Source organism: Vicugna pacos, chromosome 20 (genome assembly GCF_048564905.1).
Source record: "Vicugna pacos chromosome 20, VicPac4, whole genome shotgun sequence".
NCBI classification, from domain to species: domain Eukaryota; kingdom Metazoa; phylum Chordata; class Mammalia; order Artiodactyla; family Camelidae; genus Vicugna; species Vicugna pacos.
The window spans coordinates 25,449,591-25,457,963 of record NC_133006.1 but is presented as its reverse complement, the minus strand read 5'-3'; the positions used below and the strand labels follow the sequence as shown (position 1 = coordinate 25,457,963).

The window sequence follows — 8,373 nt, the reverse complement described above, 5'->3', positions numbered from 1 at the left end:
TGGCCTTGGGTGTGTCGCTAAACCCAATGAAATTGTATATAAAATTTTTGTCTATGTGCCCAAGTCATCAGCTCCTCAAAGGACAGAGATGGAGCTCCCCATTCATTTTCCTAGCCACTATTAACGTGTTGCAATTATCTTTTGTGGTTTTCCCCTAATCAACCGCTAATCCTTTGCAGTCAGGGATTCTAGCTTCCACCTCTTTCATTTTCTGCGTGCCAAGATCATGGACATGCTGAGAACGTAGGAGTAAACATGACTTCTAAGTCCTCAACTGAAGGGCATTAAATTTGGGGGGAGGGGGATTTTCACTTTTAATTACTAACGTGAAATATATATATATATATCACAGAAGTGAACACGGCAAAAAGTGGGACATTCCTTCATTTCCAATTCCACTTCTCAGAAAAACTCATGCCAAGAGTTTGGGATATATTCCTCAAACCTATTTTAAAAATGAATATATAAACTCATAAACTATGACTTACAAAAATTAGGTCATGCTATATATTACGATTCAGAACATTCCAGGTTTTGTTTGTTTTAAACTTAGACTAAATCCTCTCCAAAAACTTGCCAAACCGAGTGAATGTTATTCAATCATAAAAAGAAATAAGTACTGATACAGGCTACAACATGGAAACTTGAAAACACATGTTAAGCGCAAGAAGCTAGACACAAAAGGTCACATACTGTATGACTCCATTTAAACTAAATATCCAGAATAGATCAATCCATAGAAACAGAAAGCATTTTAATGGTAGCCAGGGGTTGAGGGGAAGGAGAAATGGAACAGTGACTGCTTAATGGGTATCAGGTTTCCTTTTAAGGTGATGAAAATGTATGGGAACTAGATAAAGATTGTTGGACAAACTCTGAATGTCCTAACTGCCACCGGATGGTTCACTTCAAAACAGTTAACTTTATGTTATGTGAATTTGACTTCAACTTTTAAAAATTGCATGTCTTCTCAATGAGGTGATATTAACACACTAAATAAAATCATAAACTTGCAAAAAAAAAACTTGTCAAACCAACCTGTGGGTACATATATCTATCCCATTCTTTTTAGTAGATGTTTATTATTCCCATTAAGTGAATGGACACATTTTCAAGTTTCTGATATTGCAAAATATTACAGTGAGCATCCTTAGACATATATTTTAGTTTTTTTTTAATATTTTGTATTTCTATAGGATGAGTTTTTAAGGAAAAATTGCTGAGCTAGAGATTATTTTGATAGATATTGCCAAACTGCTCTTTGGAGGGATATTTATCCAGTCTCACTAAGTGCCTCAAGACACCTTACTTGCCTGAGCCCTTTCCAAGGCCCTGAAAGGGGACGCCCTGTATGAACAGATGTTTTTGTGAAACTTCCAAAAGTATTTTATAGTGGAAATTGGTGAAGACTGCAGCCTCTTTTTACTCCAACTTTTCTTGCATACATCATACATGCCTTGGAGTGGCTGTATCTAATTTTGTGTTGATTATGTCTATTCTTTTTCTTAAAAAGGACCTCCTAAATTGTGTAAGCTTCAGACTTCACAAAAATCTGGATCCGCCCCTGCTGGTCTTCCAGAAAGCTAATTTACGCTCCTGGCGGAAGCGGAAGAGAGAGCGCCCAGATTGCTTCAAATTATAATTTTCCCATTACCTCTTCCCCAGCAACAATAAAGCATCAGATTTCATTATCTGTTATCTGTCTCAGTGTCTATCGCACTGAAGCCTGACCTAACTCTTTTGCACTGGAGCTACCGAAGTTATTATGGAGGAATTATTTAACCACCACTACGGATGGTTACTTACTTTCTCAGTTGGTCCCATGGTGTAATGGTTAGCACTCTGGACTTTGAATCCAGCAATCCGAGTTCGAATCTCGGTGGGACCTCTGAGGAGACGCTTTTGTACTTCCTGGTAAGACATCTGAACATGAAACAACACATTCTGCTGCTTTACACAGCACATTTGTCGTCACTTACAGCAGTATTCCGCTCTCCTACTCTGTTCAAAACTGAAGACCGAATAATTCTCCTGGGAAGCAACATACCCTCCTCCACAAAGCCAGAGATCCTTAGTAATGTTTAAGTAGTTTATTGGGAAGGGGGACACTTTAAATGAGCAAACTGGGTGAAAATTGCAGTAGTTAAAAATAGGCTGAAAATATCCTGCAAGTACATATTTGCTGTACATATCGGTTTAGGCAATATTTTCCTGTGCCCCTCAATTAACTAATTGCCTCCTCAGAAAAATATCTGGAGACTCCGCGTGAGTATAATCAAGCATCTGACAGTAAATACTGACCGTACTCACAACTAAGCGGCGAATACGGAACTATTCCGGTAAAGGGGCTGTTCTCGTGGAACCACTGCCTTCAGGTACCCAGGCAGATGTCCAAAGAGAACCTCGCGACGAGGGTGGGATTCGAACCCACGCGTGCAGAGCACAATGGATTAGCAGTCCATCGCCTTAACCACTCGGCCACCTCGTCTGCCGATGGTGGCACCTCCTCAGACGCTAATGAGGCAAAATCATGTCCTTCATCCATGCAATTCGTTCTGCAGTATCGTATTGAATTCCGTTTTTTTCCTTTTTCGGTTTAATCCTAACTCAATCCTCATACCCACAATCAGATATTTTTAGATACATTTCACAGCAACCACAAAACTGATAAATGACGTTTAAAGTGGTTCGATTATTTGGCACAACAGGTTAAACCAGTACGCTTCGGCGTTAAATACACAGATCCTTGTTGAACGCATGAGTGAATGAATGAACATAGCCAGGATTTCAACCCTGATTTCCTGACACGTCTCCTGTCGGCTGCTTTGAGTTCTCCCAGAGACCAGGGTCCCTCTGCCGCTGCATTCTGCATTCGAGGGGCCGAATTCCCTACGTCCTAATTACAATATCTCTCGGGATTCCTATTTTCTGGCAGAAACCAGGAAACAACAAAACCTGGCTCTGTAATTCTTACATTCTGAAATATGCAGGATTGCTAGGAGACGCCTACATTTCTGTATTGCTACCTTCTCTGGGGCTTAGCATTAATCAGTCTGCGACATACAGCAAACGAGGTTGGAAAAAAAGCAGAAACCCCCAAGGGGTTGTAGAGTAGATTGAAGTCAGAGTGTACGACTAATTTATGGTGGCTACAGCGGACACCGAGAAAGGCCGAGTGGAGAAAGCCCCACTAGTGCAGGAGCCAGGATGCCTGGGTCATGATTGTGGTTCTGTCTCACTCATCGTGTGACCTTGGGCAGGCCACTTAACCAGTTTCCTATCCATTCCCTTCCGCCTCCACAATTCCACCCTCACTCCCGCCCCCTAGGAGGAAGCTGAACTTGACAACTTCAAATAAACCTAGCATCAAAAAACTTCTTTCACTCACTAGGATTCAACTGCTTTTCTATATTTAGTGCAGGATTTTGGAGATAAATATGAAAAGATTCTCACATGCTAAAACACTGTTGCTCTTTCCTTCCTGTGAAAGCTCCACTTTGGTTCTCCTATTGGCAAGAATGACCCTCTTTTCCTCTCACATTCCTTTACTGAATTTCATAAACTCACTTTCAACGTCCAAGCACCCAGCATGGGAAACTCACCTATATTCCATGGTATAGAGGACTAAGAATTTATTCATTTAATGAGTTTGTTTGTTTGTTTGTTTGTTTACAATGTAGTTCGTTTTTATGATTTTCCTTAAGTCTTGAGCTATGACTACCATTCTGCTGGTCAAATCCCTTATGTTTCGCTTCTTTATGTACTTCTTCTATACTTCCAGGAAAACTAATTTTATACCAGTGTCTTCAAAACTATTTTCCAATACAAACTTTGAGGGGGAAATTCCCCCTCTTAGGTTAACAAAGATTTTATTTAGACAATTTTTCTTCCAATCCCCTCCAAAGGGCAGGGATCATATTTCTCTATTCATTATATTACACCCAGTGCATTGACATGTAGTAAGCACACCATAACTATTCTTGAGTGAAAGAATGAATGAATGATAAAAATCTAGATTTTTTTAATGAAAGAACCACCAAACACCAAAAATCAAGGTACACAGAGAGACTATTTTCAACATTTAAATTTCTTGGGCTAATAAGTAATACTACGGGGATGCTGTGAGTATTAAATGAATATGTAAAGTGCTTTTAAATGCCTGGTACTTAGAATCACTATGTAAGTTCTTTATATTGTCATATTTTCTTCATAAGAAAGAGAACCAGCAGAGGAAAAAAAAGAAACAATATCACTACAGGCAATCCACAGAAGTAGAAAATCAAATAGCTAACAAACATACTATAAGAAGCTCTATTTCATATATACCAAAAGTATGCTAATTAAAACAGTAATATATAATACTCTCCCTTTTACCAGGTTGACAAATATTTATAACATCAATAATAACAAGTCTGGGCAAGAGGATTGGAAGGGATGTGTTTTGAAACAGTGTTGTGGGAATACAAATTGGGAGAAATACATTAGAGAATAATTCTATAATCTCTATTAAAATTTAATTAAAACCTTTCTAAAACACAATTATTAAGTGAAAGGGGAAGAAAATGGACGTATAGTATGTATAGCTTTGTTACTATTATTATTTTAAATATATGTATAAGTAGATTGACAAAGAGTTTTAGATAGTACCAGCAAGGACCATTTAGCCATAGCCTCAATTTTATGAAGGCTTAAATTTGGATTTTTCTTATTACCTCCAAAGTACATTATTCATGTAATTACTGTATTTGGTGTCACTGGTATCAAAAGAATTCACCTTTAAACATAATTACTTCAAATTCATCCCAATTTTGAAAATCTTCCTATTGTGTTTTTTGATATGCTTAAAGCCTGAAAAAATGGAAATGCCATGGACTTTTGCAACTTCTGAAAAGCCTTGAGTGGTATTGACATTAAAAATATCTGCAAGAATATCTACTAACCGTCAAAAGTTGGTTTCTCTAAGGCTGAAATTATGGGACTTTATACATCCTGTATCATTTTTACAAGGCCTTAGTTTTTCCTTAGTCCCAAGCGTATATTAATTATGTAAATTTAAAAAGATTAAAATAGGACTTCCAGTTTCCAGTCCAACATATAAAGAGCTTGGAAGTCATCACTCCCATCCTCACAACAAGAAAAAAGCTGAACAAACTGCAAAGCATCAGAGAATTGAAGTCACAAGGCAAGCTGCTGCCCTGAAACCTGGAAAGACAGGCAGAGACTGGACAAAGAGAATCACAGTTTACCAGGAGCATAAACCCAGGAACAGAAGCTAGCAGCTGAAACCAGTACCTGGGTAGGAAAACTTAAACTATAGTCAATGAATTTTTGGAGACGCAGAGTAGAATAACTGGCAAGTTAAAAACTCCAGTGAGGACCCATCCTGGGAGGGCCCCATACTTTCCTGAGTTCTATCTCCAGAAGCTCTACCAGGTTCTTACTTTGAAGATCAGAGAAAAATCCCCCTCACACTTCCAGCAGGGAGAGGGGGAAAGTAGCCATGTTTGATGAATACACAATTCTAGATTGACAATTATTTTATTTCAGTTCTTCTAAAATAGAATTCATTTTTCCTAGATTTTATCATGGAAGTTAGACTTCTGTTAACATTCTAATTTTTCTTCCTTTGCTGGAGATCTATCCATTCTCTCTGGTTGATTTTAGACCTTCTCTTATCTTTGGTGTATCCCTTGGTAACTTCTAAACTATTTTCTGACTCTAGGAATTGTTTATTCTAGATATTTCATATAAGTGGAATCATACAATATTTGTCCTACTGTGTCTGGCTTATTTCACTTAACATGTTTTCAAGGTTCATTATGTAGCATGTATCAGAATTTCATTCCTTTTTAAAGTTGAATTATATTTCATTGTATGTTATTTTGTTTATCCATTCAACTGTTGCTGGACACTTAAGTTGTTTCAATTTTTTGACTATTGTAAATAATGCTGCAGTGAACATTCGCATATAAGTATCTGAGTCCTTATTTTCAATTCTTTTTCAGGGTAGAATTGCTGGATCATATGGTATCTCTATGTTTAGCTCTTTGAGGAACAGACTGTTTTCATAGGAAAACAGAGGAAGTGAGAATCAGTTTAAAAACAAAACAAAAACCTCCCTGGCCCAAATTCTCATCCTGATCAACAGCAACCTCATCCACTTCCGCTGGACAGGATCGCAGGGTTGGGTGTTGATTTACTGGACACGAGGATAGACTCAGCCTAGGAGAGTGGGAATAAGAGAGTGGCTTAGAAAGTAAAAATTACTCAAAATATGTTGGGGACATTGCAAACAGGCATAGGAAGCCAGTTTGAAGGGACTTCCACTGGCCAAACCTGGAACTATTAGTACACCAAAATAGTTGAGTATTGTAATCAATTATAAACCACTGAAAAAAATAGAAATTCATACAAATGATACATTGATAAATGAAGAAAATAATGGGGGAAAAACAGGCTTAGTAGCATGCCAAGCACTGACTATAAATGTGGTGGGAGAGCTGGATTTGGAAAAATCATTATTTTGCATCTATCATACTAAAGATTTGTTCAGATAGTGGATGTTGAATCTTGGGGGAGATTTTGATGAGGAACAGTCCTACAAACCAGGTGATCAAACTTAACTTCACCAATGAGTGATGGAAAGTCTTTACCTGTCTCCAGCATGATATTTTAAGAAGCACACAACATTATCTATATTATATTGCTCTGGGGAATGCATAACCTGAATCTAGTCATGGGAACATCAATCAAAACCACAGTGAAAGAAACTCTATTTTTAAAAAGAAAAGAAAAAAATGCACTATTATTCAAATTGCATGTCAATGTCATAAAAGACAAAGAAAGTCTTAAGAAATATTCCAGATTAAAGAAAACTAAAAAGACATGCCATCTAGATGAACACCTGATACTAGACTAGATCCTGTATGATGCGGGGAAATCGGGACAATTGGTCAAATTGGAATGCAGACTGTAGATTAAGTATAGCTATTTACTATGTTAAATTTACTAAAGTTCATAATAGTACAGCGGTATAGTAGGAAATACAGTAGTAAAATTATTTTAGGGTAAATGAACATGATGTTATCTCTCAAATGGGAGAGAGGAAGCAAAGGATAAAGCACATGGGGTAAAATATTAACAATAGCTAAGTCTAGATAAAAGGTATATGGTTATTTTGGGGTGCTACTTTTATGTTTTCAAATTTTAAAATTGTTTCAGAGGGAGAGAAAGAGAGGCTGTGCTGCACGTGCCCGAGAAATCAATGGCTGTGAATTGGGACCGGCCGGTTCCTTAAAATAATAGAAAGCTTCCCCCTAGCTCCCCAAACCATCCGGGGTACTAATAATTCTTCATAGTTTCCCGGTTCCCAAAGGACTGGTCACGGAGAAACAGAAGCCAGCCCTGCCTTGCCTTTTCACCTTTTATCTAAGTAACATCCCCATCTTCCATCAGCTCCGCACATAAGGGGGCAGCCAGGGTTTTGCGGGAGGCAAATGTTGCTCAGGTGAACTATCTGAGCTCCTTAAGTGATGCCTGTCACCCCGGCTCGTGCTTCCAATTTGTCCTAAGCGATCGATCCAGGACATCGTGAACCCACGGGGACGTTCCCTGCCATCACCACGGAACATTCAGTGGATCTTTTTTTTTTGACTTCCGGAAATGGAGATAATTTGAGAGTCTTTGTTCCAAGGGAGGTGGTGTTGGACCCGGGAAAAGGAGCGCTACAGGAGAGGACCCTTTTTGATTCCACCTCTGCTCGCTTCCCAACGCCACTTTCTCAGTCGGTATCCTGGCTGCTCAGCGTCCTGCTTCCGCCTCCTGAAGCCTTACGTGTGGAAAGAGGAGTGGAAGCTGTCTCTTTTCAGCTTCCTTCCTTTGGAATCTCATTCTCTCGCTTTCTTATGAGGTCGCTGCGCAGTCTGTTCCGCAAATGGAGAAGTTTACATCCACGTTTTCTCTGCAGTTTGCTAAGTCCTTAAGAGGCAAAGAAATAATGATTATAAATCACGAAAGGAATCTAAGGAGGAGTACTTACTGTTGGGGGTGTAGCTCAGTGGTAGAGCGCGTGCTTAGCATGTACGAGGTCCTGGGTTCAATCCCCGGCACCTCCACCAGTTTTTGAGAGAATGTAATTGGACCACTTTTCCTTTCATTTCTCCCCTTAAACCTGTTGTCTTCTTACATTCAATTTTCTGCCTACTTGTACTGCCTTTGTGGTACCCAATTTCTGCCCCAAGAACATTACCACCATCAGAAATGGCCTAGGTCAAATGTGACTAGCGTTTAAAAAAGATAATTGGCCTGATTTCTTTGGATTCCCAGCTAAAAACACAAAAGAAGAAAACAGATAAACATAACAGGACAAACAAA

General features: G+C 38.8%; 3 non-coding genes across 3 annotated transcripts; 2 read left to right on the top strand and 1 right to left on the bottom strand.

Moving 5' to 3' along the window:
* The first annotated feature begins 1,816 nt into the window (after positions 1-1,816).
* Positions 1,817-1,888, top strand: TRNAQ-UUG (transfer RNA glutamine (anticodon UUG)). Its single transcript has one exon. It is a non-coding gene; the product is annotated as a tRNA-Gln (tRNA).
* Positions 1,889-2,406: 518 nt separating this feature from the next.
* TRNAS-GCU (transfer RNA serine (anticodon GCU)) lies at positions 2,407-2,488 on the bottom strand. Its single transcript has one exon. It is a non-coding gene; the product is annotated as a tRNA-Ser (tRNA).
* A 5,554-nt stretch (positions 2,489-8,042) lies between these two features.
* TRNAA-AGC (transfer RNA alanine (anticodon AGC)) lies at positions 8,043-8,114 on the top strand. The gene has a single exon. It is a non-coding gene; the product is annotated as a tRNA-Ala (tRNA).
* The last annotated feature ends 259 nt before the right edge of the window (positions 8,115-8,373 follow it).